The sequence below is a fragment of the Solanum dulcamara genome, chromosome 2 (assembly GCF_947179165.1).
Source record: "Solanum dulcamara chromosome 2, daSolDulc1.2, whole genome shotgun sequence".
Classification (NCBI taxonomy): Eukaryota; Viridiplantae; Streptophyta; class Magnoliopsida; order Solanales; family Solanaceae; genus Solanum; species Solanum dulcamara.
Genome location: NC_077238.1, coordinates 60,997,589 through 61,013,287, shown reverse-complemented (window position 1 = coordinate 61,013,287; position 15,699 = coordinate 60,997,589). Strand labels below are relative to the sequence as shown.

Sequence of the window (15,699 nt, the reverse complement as noted above, 5' to 3'; positions counted from 1 at the left end):
AATTTAGGATTCGGGTTCAAGGTTATACGAATTGGTTTTACATCTCATGGATCAGTGTACGGGTTGTGGAATGACTCGTGGAATGAAGTTCAGACACTTTAAAAAATTCAAGCCTCAAAACTCCTTGTATGAGCCAACAGTATGGCTCATACATGAAACTACAGGTCATACTTGGTCTCGTGGACTTGACTTTAGAAACTTGTGATTTCAGGACTTGTGTTGTACAAGAGGTAACTATGGGTCATGAAAAGAAGTATGGGTCATGGTCCAGTCTTCAGAAACTTGGATATTCTAGTAGTTGGATTCTACGGTCGGATAGTACGATCTATAAAATTTTCATTGGGTCGTAAATGTTGGATCATAGTTCAATTCCAAAAACTCTGATTCTTTGAATATTTTCTACGGACGAACTTCTATGGGTTGTAGAAGGTCCTATGGTCTGTAGATGGTCTCGTAGAACCTATTCGACAGTTATTTCTCAAGGATATTTCAGTCTTTTCCCACTCTTTTTACTCCTACACTATGTCATTTTGGGGTTATTTAGGGAAGTATATCTGATCCCTAAGTCTCCTAATTCCCCATTCACTCTCATTCTCCCAAATTTAATTTCCGTATCTCTCAAGATTTCTCTCATGCCAAGAATAAGGGTTTCAATCTCCAAGTCTTCTTCCCCAAATTCAGTTAGGTCTTTGGATCAAGGTATGTGGGAAATTCATCAATGAGTTCTATTTCATTTATTGAGCCCCAAAGAAACCTCAAATTTTCTCTTATGATTCTTACCCAATTCTAGGGTTTTCTTGATTCTTTAATGGGTTTAATTGATTTTGATTTTACATATCATGATTGATCTTATTATGCATGATTTAATTATAATTCAATATTTTCAATGGGTCTACTAGCTAATGTCCATTCAGCATAATCCTACGAGGCACGTAGTTTTTCCTAGCCACACCTATGTAGTAGAGGCGTATGTCAGACATAGATTTCTGTATTATGGTCTTGTACTCTGATTATTCTATTATTTTGAGATTTTCTGTTTGAGATTTATATTTCGCTTATCTCTTTATTTTAGTTATGTTGTTGTCTTAATGTCATGTTATGCCATTTGGTTCATTTAGAGTCTCTCGGGATTATATTCACTATGTCACGTTTAGGAGGTAGTCTTAGGTTATGACAAATATGTTATTGAGAGAATTAAGTTTTAAAAGTCTTACGGTGTCTGACAAGCCGTGTTAAGTAGAGACTTTTTCATGGGAGTGCAGGGCACTACATCAATGAATAGGAGGCAACGAGACATTTAAGAAATATTTCACTTTTTTCATACTCTTAATCATGCGATAGAGTTGAACTCTATAAGGTTTCCTTCTAATTCATGGTCTATGTGTTTTAGAATCTTGTCTCCAAGAAGAGCTCCATTGAGAAGGAATGCGAATCAAGATAAGGACAAGCACCTCAGGCTCAGGTTGATCCTTTGGCCGAGCAAATCACTCATGCCTAGTTTAATACTTCCTTCCAAGTACTTACCCAAACCATGTCTACTCAAGCCAACTATGAGATTGTAGCTCCCGCGAATCCAAATATGGGTACAACGACAACTAGAGTTAGAAACTTCACAAGGATGAATCCTCCATAATTTCATGGTTTAAAAATTGATGAAGATCCAACAGAGTTTGTCATAGGGTTCAAAAGATCGTGGACATCATTGGTGTGACTCTAGTTGAGAAGGAGGATTTGGACACTTACCAATTGAAAAAGGTTGCTCAAATGTATTTTACTCAATGAAAGGAAGAAAGAGCTATTGATGTGGGTCTCTTAGATTGGGACAAGTTCAAATGGGTGTTTCTTAACTGATTTTTTCCCTTGAGATGAGGGAGGCTAAAGTTCAATAGTTCATAAACTAAAGCAAAGTAATATGAATGTGAAGGAATACTTTTTGAAGTTTACTCAGTTGTCAAAGTGTGCTTCAGCAATGGTAGCCGATTCTAGAGCTCGGATGAGCAAGTTCGTTTTAGGTGTTTCAAAAATAATGGTCAATGAATGTAGAACTGCTATCTTAATTAAGGAGATGGATATCTCGAGATTGATGACTCATTCTCAACAAATTGAGAAGGAAAATTTTAAGGAGAACCGACAGATATAGTGATTACTCTCATTCGAGGTCCGGTGGAGGTGACGTTCTTAGTTTAGGAAAAATTTCTCCGGCCAGAATTTATCAAGTGCTCCGGCTCATAAATTCAACAAAGATAGGATTTCTAACCCTAAGCCACAAGGGAGTGCTCCTAGTGGTCACACTTACCCCGCATATTGGAGGTGTAGGAAGAACCATCTGAGAGACTGCTTAACTGGTTTGGGTGCATGTTTTGGTTATGGTAAGATTGGTCATATGTTGAGGGATTGCCCATCTATCCAAGTCGAGGGAAGATATGTTCGTCAGCAAACTCAACCTAGTGCTTCATCAGGTCCCTCGGCTCAACAAGGTATTTCATTTAGTTCTGGTGGCGGACAGCATCAAGGCAGGTTTTATACTCTTTAGGCTTGACAGGATCAGGAGTCTTCCCCAGATGTGGTCACTGGTATGTTATTAGTCTTTCTGTTTGATATTTATGCCTTGTTAGATCTAGAAGTTAATCTTTCCTTCATGACTTCTTATGTTCTTATAAAATTCGATGTCAATCTCGAAATCTTGTTAGAGCCTTTCACAATTGCTACTTCTATTGATGACTCAGTTTTAGCAAAACAGGTATATAAAAATTGTCCGGTCTCATTGTTATGCATGAAAAAGATGGTTTAAAATTGATTTAGACTTTTTACGAAAAAAATCAACTTAAAAAGGAATCACCACTTACTTTTTTAAAAGAAATTAAGAAAACTTTAATCTAAAATACTTTAACAGATTAAGTCTTAAAAATTTTAAAAAAAATGAGTAAGAAGTTCTTATTACAATTTTGAGAAGGCTTTAACACTTAAAATAGTTGCTAACATGTGGTTATCCAACAATTGAAATCATTTGGCTACCTAAAAAATATTAAAGAAATGACATTTAAGTTCATTAGGAAAAAAATTAATTGCTTGAAACACTTTGAAATAATTTGAAAGCAAGAGTTTTGGTCAAAAGGACTAAGTAAGGGACATCATTTAAGTAAAATCATTTTTAAAAGGGTAAATTAATCATGAAAATGGTTCCTCTTTTAGGGGAATATAACAAGTTAAACCAAATTAAAATTATATCTAAGCAAGTATGAATAACATAAGTAAATAATTTATTACAACCCGAATCAATATAAATAAATAAAATATGAAAATCTGGCCCAATGCTTAGTTTCTGTACACCTGGACTAAGTTGTTGGGTCACCAGCATTTTGGGCCTTTGGCCAAATTTCAGTGCATACACTAGTTGTATATCAGGAGTATATCAGTGTATACAGCTATTGTCTCCACCTGTAATCTTTGTATGTCACGGTATACTGATGTATACAATTCCCATTTTAACTTCCGAGAAATGTATAACTCCATTTCCGCCCCTTGGATGAGGACGACTCAATAATTGTTAGGTTTGATCCCAACGAAAGAAATGTAAAAGGAGGCAAGAGAGTCCATTGGACTCATCCCGATATCACATGTATCAAAACAATAAAAAGCATATAAGAGCCTTGTTCAATTAAAGAGATGCACAAAATATTACAATGAAGTATCCTACTATATTGATTTTTGAAAATGTAACTAAGATATGCAGACATGATACATCCAATTATGCAGGGGTTGAACTCTCATGAGAAAGCATTAATCACAAAAAAAAGACAAAGGTCATGATTAAGAAATTATAGTGTCAGGCAAACAAAAGCAAAGACATACGGTGAATAAAGTGAAGATCATCTAATACCTTAGCAATTTCTCCTTAATTTAATCAAATTTTTAAATAAGAGAGACAAAGTGGTCATGAATTAATGCTACAGTGCCACTATCAAGCCAAAATAAATCAAACTATAATGATTAAATCTTAAGGAATGAGCTATTTCTACTTCACCCAAACACATAAACACCATTCTAGTCACACTAAATAATTGGGTCGAGAGGGGAAATAGCGGATGGGTATGAAAGAAATAAAACTTTGACTCATTAGTAAAGGCATGACGACATTCAAAATGACAAGACTAAACGACTGAAGATCGAACTCGAAAGCAGGATGACACTTCAAACGGATCAACAAACTGGCAAACAAATCCTAGGCAGATGGGCATAACATAAACAGTAACTAAACTTGAAACGAGACATAAAACATTTAATCACATATTATTTAAGAAAGTTGATAAGAAGAGAATAATAAATCAACCTAAATGGACAAAACTAAAAGCCTCAGATTCTATGAACTCATAAACAAAATCCCTCTCCTTCTCATAGATACTGCCAAATCGACAAAGAGGCATGCTTCGAACATATACAAAATTAAAATGGGAAGCGTGAAACTGCATAAACGAACCGATACTTCCTAAACATAAACTCAAACTTATTAGTTGACAGCAAATATTAAAAAAAGAACAAGGCAGTAAACTAATTGATTTGCACAAATAAAACTAGAACTAACATTACCACGAACAAACAGTTCATGAATGGACTCGAATAAAAACGATAAGAAAGAGGAACTAGAAGCTAGAAAGATTTATCATTTTTTACAAACTTTAAATGCCAACGATGCTGATAGTTACAAACCAAATGAACAACTAAATTCCAACTTTTAATTAACGAGAAATTCAAATATCCATGGAGAACAAATCCATCTAAGCCAAATACTTCACAAAAATCAAATTTACAGGGAAAAACTTAAAGCTACTAAACCATAGCTTCTGGAAAAATAGAGAGTATAAATTTGATAAATCATGCCAACGAGAGAAATAATATTTTTTACTATCCTAACTGGTATCAAACAGGGGAGAAACACAAGCTATAAAATCCAAGTGTTAAACATGAAAATTGAAGGAAAGCATAACACTTAAACAGAAAGTTTCACACTCAAACCACATGTTAGAAATGTATTTTTAGTACTTAAATGTATGAAATATACCAAATTGAGTGAAAACAACCCCTTATTAAACAACAACAATAGACATAATGACCCGACACTAGTAGGAGAATTTCAGAAGGAGAAAACGGACAGAAAGTTCAAAGAGAAGATCAAAAACTTCATTCGATTCACAAACATAAACATCAACTAAAAAAAAGGAACTAACATCAATAGAGAGTTCACCATTTCGGGAGTAACAAACTGAGAATGAGACGAGCTTGAAACTTCACCACCACCGACTGAACTTCCGACGCAAAGAGAACAGAACATAGGTCTAACTTCTATGATTTAGAAGTTGCAAGAACACAGAGATGTTTTCAAATATTGTTCTCTATTTCTGCCTTAAACCTTCTGTAATTTCTATATATTTTTTTCTCTCTGAAACCCCCCCCCCCCCCCCAACAAAAAAAAAACCAATGAAAATTGGGAATTTTTTGGATAAGAACCGTTATTCCAAATTTGAAATCCTCCTCCCATCAGAAATATGCCAAATTCATTCCAAATATTCCCCTAATTCCCAACAAATTCGAGAAGATTTGAGGCAACATGAACGGAATAGACGGAATCAAACATTTTCGAAGTCTTGATGTGTCTAGGATCAAGCAAACAAGGACAAAAAATGCAGGATGGTGGAACAGATATGAGTACTATTTGTCGAGTCCGTTGGGGAAGACGACAAGGGATATACACTTATGCGCATAGCGCACTGTACACGGGGTTTACGTAGAGGTCGTGTATGTATGCGTTGATGTCTGAGGAATAAAGAACTGGGAATTGGGCTTTGGAAATTGTTAAATGTAGTTTAATTGTACAGGGATATATGTGTAAGGGTGTGCTATTGCATGTTGTAGCATAGGGATTGGATGGGAAATCAGTGGTGGGTATGTTGGTTGTTTGTGTTGTTGTTGTATGTTGTAAATTGTAATGTTGGAAATATATTATAAGTTAAATTGTCTTTGTAATTGGAAAGGTTGGAATGGGTAAGTTGGGTTGGTCAGATAGGAAATAAAAGATGGAAAAATTACTTAATTGAATGTATTTTAAAAAATATTTATCATTTTTAAATATATTTTTATTTTATTATCAGTTTTAACAATCAATAACAATATTTTAATTAAAGAAGATATTAGATACCCTTTTTATTTAAGGAAGAGGAAAAGGCGTTATTTTTCTCTCTAAGATTTTTCTTCAGGTTCTGCATCTCTCTCTTATTCCTTCATCTCTTCTTCATTCTTCCCTTATTCCTTCATCTTTTTGTTTATTTCAGACGGAACTTATAGGTTTTAGGTGCACAATTATAATGAAAGGTCAGAAATCTGTTAGAATAAGCCCACGAATTCGAATTATTGATTCAACCGGCAGTGGTGAAGTGAATGTCGGTCCAACTTTTAGTTTGGGAATTTTTGCAAATCAATCTCCAGAAGAAGCTGGTGGTGAGGTTAATCAAAATTTCCAAGCATTGCGTATGAAGAAAAAGGGCGGTAAAAGTAAGAAAAAAAACAATGAATTGAGTTCTAAATCTAAATAAAAAAGAAAAAGAGTTGATGTTGCATCGGCATCTAAAAAATTTGTTGACAGTGATGATGATTTTGTGGATTTACCTCCTCAATTTCAGTCAAAGAAAGTGAAACCTACAGTTGCTCAGGAGAAGAATCCAAAAATTCGAAATCGATTGTGCAAAAATACGATTCTATCGGAGAGTTTATATCCGGTATGTTATTCTACCAACACATTATTTAACTGATAGCATTTTCAATCTATTTATGTGTATTTTCTTAGTTTGTTGTTGTTTTGAACTTGTGTGCTAGATGTTGAAAATTTTTTTGTGTATTTGATACTTTTATTATAGTTTAAATTTATTTGCTCAAGTTTATTATATCAGTGATTGTTGGGAGTTTTGCCATGAATTGTTAGATCTTTTGTGTTGCAATTTATTTATTTTTTAAAATAAATAAATATAAATGAATTAAACTTTGAACTAAAATGTATTACACATACATTAAAGTTGAATTAGAAGAGAATAAGAGATGAATGAAATCTGTAGTTAATTGAAAAAAGTTTTCAGTTATCTGTACACCACAAAAATGAATTAAATTTGAATGAAAATGTGTATTACACACATTAAAGTTGAATTAGAAGGGAATTAGAGACGAATGAAACATATAACTAATGAAAAAAGTTTTCAGTGATTTGTACACCACAAAAATAAATTAAACTTTGAACTAAAATGTGTATTACACACATATTAAAGTTGAATTAGAAGAGAATTAGAGACAGTAATCTTTAATTCTAATATGCAACCTATGTTAGCATCTTCCTACTTATTGGAACAATCAATAATCTCATTCATCATCCTCCCATAAATCTAATGTTTTTAGAACTAGCCACATGTAGACCAGCAAAAACTACAGGCAAAAATGAATCCAAAGCAGATTTCTTTACCATATGATTCTTCAAGCTTATTCTCCCTCACAACTATTAGTTTTTCAATGAGAATAATTTAATCTAAGCTAAGACTGCTTTCAAGAGTCTTCCATTATTAAAAGAGGAGTGAAAATGAAACAGTAATATTCCTTTTTTTGCAAAAAGCAAAGCAATCATTAAAGTTTAGTATGTTTGTGATGATGTGTTTTCCTTGAAACTTGAGGAGTACACATTGGCAGTAGTTCATTTTTAAATGAAATATTTGATTTGCTTTTATTTTACATCGGAGCCATGTCTGTTTCTTTTTCTTTTTTCTTGATTGCTGAAGAAATCTTTAGATGTATAACTATTGCATGACTAGCTTCTTTTTATATATCTACACTCTATAGTATCTCTGTATGTTCACTTTAAATCAAGTGTAGTTTGATAAAATTCTGATTTATTGTCGAGTGCAGTTTCTCTATTTTGAAATCACTTCTTACGTTAGATTCATAATCCCTTAATCTTTTGTATTTATCTTATCTTATTATTGAGCTTAAGACCAAAGGCAGATTTGATATCAATAAATAGATCTTCTAAGATCATTGCTTTGTATTATCAATTATTGTCATATAAAAGACATTTCAATATAAAAACAGTCATGGGTAAAATTTGCAATCTTCTGTTTTCTCTTGCAGTTTTCATTATGCTTCATTACCATTCTTTTTCACTAGCTAATATTAGCACTGATAAAGCTACTTTTCTTTCCTTAAAATCTCACATATCTTTTAAGTCATATTTGAGGGTTCATGTTAAGATATAATTATCTATAGTGATAGATTGATAATATTTATATACAGTATCGTAAATTCTAGAGACATCGAGATATTTTGTATTCTTCAAGTATGTGGTCGTCATATACTAATTATGATGTGATTGAGAAAATAAAACTTTCTTTATCTGAAAAACAGCTCGAGTTGTTTAGGAATACTTATTTTGGTTACTTTCTTGACCTTTCGAAAGTGACCACACAACTACAACTTATTTATTGCCTTATGAACAGGGAGTTAAAACACACACCAGATAATGTGTTTGTTGTTGAATAAAATGAGAAGATGCTGTTTTTCGGGCTTAGGAAATTTGGGTTAATTACATGCTTAAATTGTGTTAGTGATGGTTGCTCTATTAATGTTCCAGATTCTCCTTGTCGGTTGTTGAGCAATAATTTTCCTGAACAAATTACTGTTCAAAAGAATCATTTACGCGAGTTGTTTTTATCAAAAAAATTCATAGATGATGATTCCGTCGTTTCACTAGCTGTTTTGTTCTTTATTAATGATTTTTTATTCTCATATGAGAACAATGAATATCAAATTAGTAATAGAGATTTCTACCTTGTGGAAAGTGGACAATTCAATTCTTACCCGTGGGGTTTAGATGTCTACAAGAAGTTGCTTGATAATATGAGACACAAGCTTAATTCAACCAATCAGTACTATAGATTAGGTGGATTGCCTCTTGCCCTTCAAATTTGGATTTTTGAGTGTTGTTATAAAGTCGATGAAGATTTAGCTCTTCGAATTTCTGATTCTATTCCAAGAATTTTGAGGTGGAAAACAGTTGCTGAAATTCCTTGGCAAAAGCATATTGAAAATGGCATCTTCATGCCTACGAAATGCAAGATATCTATACAAAGTTAATACAATTTATGACATATATATATTAATTCAATTCAAGTTAATACATCTATTTATTTTTGTATTTTAATTTCAGTTTGAGAATATAGTGGCGAGTGAAGATGAGGTATCTAAATTGAGGCTTCCTGAACCTCGTGATTACCATTCTGAAATCTTGAAATTGAAGTCGAAAGGATCAAAGCATAGTCTAGATATGTTGACCAGGGAGGTTATAGAGTTAAGAAAAGAACTTGTAAAGGTATAAGCTAACTTTCCTTTAGGCTTTATCTTTTTCAAAACTGTTATTCTAATATTTGTGTTATATTTGATTATATATTAGGCGAATGAAAATCACAAAGCTCTTAAAGAGAAGATAGACTTACAATCTATTCAAATGAGAGAATTTATGATGAATTCCAACAAACAATTATTGAAAGATATTTCTTTGTTGTTTGCTAAGAGAGACATCAACAGTTCTTTTACTCAAAAAGCTAGGGAATCATCTAACAAAAAGGCTAGCGAGACATTTTCGGGTGGATTAGACTTCAATGGAGGTTCTTTTATGTTTTAAATACATCTATATTATCTTGTTTTGCTTGCTGGCAGGGACTTAAGTTTATTTATTGTTTAGAGTTTTTACTTATCTAAATTGTAGTTTAAGCTTGAATGTTTTATTCATATGTTTTCACTTAGAAAATGGTGAACTTTGACTATGAATATAATTTGCTGCATGGTTTTAGCTGCTAGTGTTAGTATTCATAATCATAGACCTTGAAATTGAATAGTGGACTGTGTGCTTATATTCTCTGTGCTAATGTAGAGGAGTTACATTTTTATGATAGGAGGCTGTGGAGGACTCAGACTAAGATAGTGGGCTAGGTGGCCTATCTTTTCTCCATAGTAGTCGTAGTCACGCTCATTTATTTATTAACATATGATTTTTGCATGGGATTACTGCTTATATTAGTTGGCCCAGTTTACTTTGGGTATTCTATTTTATCTATAGTAGTTAAAGCTCATTTATCCCTGATCTTTCCTACCCTGACTTTATCGCTCTCATTATTCATATTTTTATATTATTTGCTATATGTCTGGCTCTACTGACCTATGTCTTGTTTTCCTTATTTCTCCTCCCTTGTTCTTCTCTCTTAAGCCGAGGGTCTTTCGGAAACAACCGCCCTACCTTTTAAGGTGGGGGTTAGGTCTGTGTATACTCTACCCTCCCAAGACCCCACATGGTGGGACTATACTGGGTTTATTGTTGTTGTTGTTGTAGACACGAATAAAAATTGTAGCTAATGAAAAAGCCTTCAGTGATGTGTTTCAGTAGTGTTATCAAACTGAAACCTGCATTATGAATTAAACTTGAATGAAAAATGAATTAAACTTGAATGAAAAATAAATTACATACATATTAAAGTTGAATTAGAATAAAATTAGACACGAATGAAAAGTGTAGCTAATGAAAAAGCCTTCAGTGATCTATAGAAACACAAAAATGAATTACATACACACTAAAGTTGACTCTACCTCCCAAAGTAGGGGTAAGGTCTGCAAAGACTCTACCTTCCCCATACCTTCTTTGTGGGATTACATAGGGTATGTTGTTGTTGTATATGGTTTAGCTGCTAGTGTTACTATTCATAATCATAGGCATTGCGGAGCTAAATAGTGGATTGCGTGCTTGTATTCTCTGTGCTAAAATTATGAATGTGGATAAGTTCTTTTACCAAACTAAAATTATTTGTGTGCTATAGTTTTCAAGTGACATTGACTAGCACTGTCTTATATAGTTTAGCTTTAGTGATTTCCATACTCTAATGTAGTGTCTAGTTAATCGTCTTCTGTTTCACTCCATAAATTTGGTTAAAGTATCTTGAATAGAGAAATTGGATGTAAATGAGATGGAAGAGATTTTTCATTGTAATAGAGCTTGTTGTTTGAAGTTGGAGATTTTTAATATGTTAAAAATTCTCTGTTCCCATGATAATAGAAATGCTTATACTTATCGAACTCTATGTGTAACTTGGGATAAAGAGGAGTGGAAGTAAAAGTGGATAGGTGTCATCCATTTCCCAAGTTTGGTAGTGAAATAAATTAGGGAATTGAAATAACAGCAGGATAGCTGGGTAATTATCCATTTGGCTTTTTCAATCTTCCTTCTCTCTTACTCTCCTCAAGGAACCAAAAATGGCCTATTTTGCTTAGAATCTCCAAAAATGTTATCGCATCCATGTTGGGTCTTCCAAAAATGCACTATTCTTGGAGGATCCGACACGCACCTAACTGCATTTTTGAAGAGTCCGAGCAACATAGAACATTATCTACCAAAATTGATTAGTTTCCCACTTTTCCCCAAACTTTTATTCACATGTTTTTCTTGTAATATATTTTAATTACACACAGCATTTTCTCCTTGTGTTGATGCATCAATACATGTGTCAAGAGGGCATGACACTCAAGTTGTAGAATCAGCTCAGCATGAAAAATCTCAAGTGTTTAAAGCTTACGTTAAATTTGCTCTTGTTGGGAATTCTGAAAGCAAAATTGGTAATGAAGGGTTTAATACAAATATAATACATATTTCATATACTTTCATTCAACTTTGTTTAAATTGTTCATATTATGTACAGATGAAGATGTTGCGGGAATTGCGCTGATATAAATGATATTAGTTTTATTTTGAAAGTTCAAATAAACTTCATTGATCTCTAATTACTCTACCTGCTCCTCCCTTAATGCATTACTAAAAGATTTATTTTGTATATAGGAGAAGAGGCTGCTGATCTTAATTCAGTTGAGGTGCAACCTAATAGTAGTACAGTTAACAAAGGTGAACTAGATTGTGGTGCATCTACTGATACCGATGCGGCAAAGGGTTGTCAAAAAACTCCTCAAACGCTTGATGACTTCATGTTGTGTGCTGAAGATCTTTCTCAGATACATAAGGCAGAAGCATCATATCTAAGAAAGAAAGCCATTGTGGAGGAAAATAAAAAGAAAAAGGCAGCCACTATTGAGGAAAACAAAAAGAAAAAGAAAGTCACTGTTGATGAAAATAAAAAAAAAAAGACACCGAAGAAGCGTGCAAGGAAAACAATTCTAGAAAAGTCAATTAAATCTCCTTATATACAACATTTTGAATCTGGAGGGACTTTATGTGTAACACGTCAAATATTTGAGATAAAACATCCCTTTTTACTTGTAATCTGAGTAGATAATGAATCTGATTTGATAGATTCATTCACTTTGTAGCTTTATACGGGTACAAAAAAGAGGTAATTTATTTATGTTTTGTTGTTTTATATGTCAAAAAATTTCTTTAGTTTAAATGAGTTAACTGACTGAAAATTTCATTTTTTTATGCTTTAAAGGGGAAAGATACCGTATTCAGATGCTGTTAATGTCCTCAAGCCAGCATTTGAATTAGGTGTTTGCAATGTACAAGCAAAAGAATGGTTTTCAAATTGGCACATTCTGGTCAAGCATGGAATGATGAGGTTAGTTATGTAAACTCCAGTTGAACACTCTCATTTTTCTGAATCAACTTCTTCTGCCATTTTTCTCGACAAGCTTTAATGAGCTCACTGAATATACTGACACTTGCTACAGATTTGAAGTATTATCTGACACTTGACATCATTTTAAATCTTTTACAGCATCTTGACGTCATTTTTTATTATATTAGAAAGAAGGGAAAGTATGAAACCAACAATAATGTTCGATTTACAACTACTGATTGTCTATTCAAGACAAAGATTGCTCAATCTTATTTTCAACTTTATGAAGCTCATGAAAATAAGAAGAAATTTGAAATCAAAACTTTGGATGCTATTGCTGAGTATATATGCGGACGCCATTGTAATGACCCTCAAGGTCATTTTTTTAGAATTTTTGTAAAATGACCATTTTACACATCCCTTTAGATGCCCCGAGTTATTTCTAATTGTTACCGGATGTTGATTTTTAGAAAATCCTATGAAAAGTTAAGTCTTTGGAAATTTTGAGTTTCATAATTTTAAGTGTTAAAAAGTGGTATTTGGGGTCAATTGGAGCTACGGGTCTCAAAATGGAATTTCGTCGATTCCAGCAGCTCCGAAATGTCGAAATAGGCTTAGGAGACTTTACGGAATCAGTTTTGGAGCTGTAACAAAGATTTGAGGCCTTGAGTTGAGAATTTGAGGAACTTTAAGCCAAGGTTTGACTTTGGTCAACTTTTGGAGTTACGATGCTCGGAATAGAATTCCGACAACTTCGTTGGATTCAGGAGATGGTTTTGGTCTATAAGAAGTGTTGTTTGATTTTTTAGAGGTCTCGAGTCCATTTTGGTATTTTAAAGGCCTAAGTTAGTTTAGTTGCGACTTTTCGAGTTTTGGGTCAACGAGATCTCGGATTCAAATTATGATGGTTCCATCAGCTTCGGAATGACCAAATTAGGCTAGTAACACTGTTGGAATGACTATCGAGGCAATTGATACGACTTTGGGGCCATTTGGCGCTTTTGACTTTGAAATTTAGCCTATAGTTGACTTTGGTCAACATTCTTGGAAAACGCGCTCGAATAAAAATTCTGACAGCGCGGTTAGTTCTGGAATGTCAATTTTGGTTAGAAACGACCTTTCGTTCGCTTCCCGAGGCTCCCGAGCTAATATCGAGACCCGTTGTGGAAAATGACTCTTGGGTGTGGGACCCACTTTTTATTAAAATGATCTCGTATGGGAATTCTGAATGCGCCATTGAGTCCGCAACGTCAAATTTAGTGGGGTAGCATATTTTGTTTATTTTTATCTGATTCCGAACGAATTCTGAAAGTTCGTTCGGAGACTTTAAATTGTGGCAAAAACCAGAAAATCTGCAGCAGTGCAGAATATTTTCAGATTTTCTCTTCAACTTTGAACCCTTATTTCTTGAGTTCTAGAGCTCCAAATTGGGTGATTCAAAAGGCAAAATTGTGAGGTTTTTCGTGGAGAACGCATTGGAGAGATTGAAAACTGATTTGGAGCATTCGATTCAGGTAAAAATTGTGATTTTATTTGCAGCAGTATCCATTTTCGGAATGGATTTTTGAAGAACTTTGACAAGTTATATCTTGACTAATATAAATCCGATTTTGGTGATTCAAGGGTCTAAATTCAATAGAATTTCGTGAGGAATCTCTTGGTAATCTCAGAAACGCTAGGAGAAGCTTCGTTTGAGGTAAAAATGCATTTTTAGTTACTGATTTAGTCATTTTCGGAATGAAATTTTGTGGAATTTTGAAAAAGTGTATCTTGGTCAATATAACTCCGTTTTGAGTGATTCTTGAGGCTAGATTGTGGGGTTTTTCGCAAGAATCATCATAGTACAATTTGTTTGGATTGAAAGAGTCTCGTATTTCCAAAATCTACTAATTTCGATGCTGCCATTTTTGGTCCTTTAGTCTGAATTTATGAGTTTTGGTTGTTTGATCGTCTTGCGTAATTTCCCACCCCGAATTGTATTATAAATCTGATTTTTGAGCTTGGGGTGACGTTTAGAACCTGTTTTGGGGGTCAAATCTGGAACTTCGTATGTGGGCCCCACAATTCCGGTTTTCGACCCAAAAATTGGTCCATCTCCAAAAATTATAAAATTAGTGTCTAAAGGACCGTATCGATGTTGTGGTTCTATTTTTGACAGCTTGGCAGCATTCTGAGGACGTTCGAAAGGGAAAAGCTCCAGCACAGTGATTTGGAGCCCGCGTGTTTGGCCTACAGGGCCACATGACGATTGCAGAGTATGAGGCTAGATTTCATCAGCTTTCCCAACATGCCACTATGATTCTACCCACTGAGGAAGAGCGGGTACGATGTTTTGTGCGTGGATTGAGACCTTACCTGAGATTGGAGACCGAGCACCTTGTTTCTGCGGGCCGCTCTTTTTTGGATGTGGTGGATCATGCCCGCACGATCGAAATTATTCATCGCCAGGCCCAAGGGGGTAGCGATAAGAGACCCAGGCATCAGGGTAGCTTCAGTGGGTCCTATTCTAGAGGCCATGATAGTTATGACAGGCCCCGCTAGCGGTTTTAGCAGGATAGGTACCAGCAGGATAGGTACCAGCAGGGTCAGTCCAGCTGGCCGATTTAGGCCGCTCTACCAGCAGTTGAGAGTAGTCAGCCCCGTTCGGGGGGTTCCATCGCAGGATAGAGCTCGAGGGGATTGGGTCCACTTTCTTCCTACCGCGGACGAGTTATCACGGGTCGCTCAACTTCAGGATGTTTCAATTGTGGCTCACTAGAGCACTGGGCTAGACCGTTGGTAGTAGCACCACCTCCACCAGGAGGTATAGATCGGGGTCACGGCCGCGACGATGGGCAGCAGGGTATTTGGGGAGGTTCCCAAGGAGGCAGGTCAGGTGGTAGGGTGAATGTTCGTGGGGGAGGCCGACAGGGCCACTTCTATGCTGCTTCGGCGACGGCTGAGGCATCAGATGATGTTATCACAGGTATTATCCTTATTTGTCAGCAAACTGCTTCAGCTTTATTTGATCCAGGTTCCACGTATTCCTATGTGTCTATATATTTTGCTCCACGTTTGGGTA

The 15,699-nt window shown here is 34.8% G+C and overlaps 1 pseudogene; it reads left to right on the top strand.

The window, feature by feature from the left end:
* The first annotated feature begins 1,912 nt into the window (after positions 1 to 1,912).
* LOC129872042 (uncharacterized) lies at positions 1,913 to 9,403 on the top strand (annotated as a pseudogene).
* The last annotated feature ends 6,296 nt before the right edge of the window (positions 9,404 to 15,699 follow it).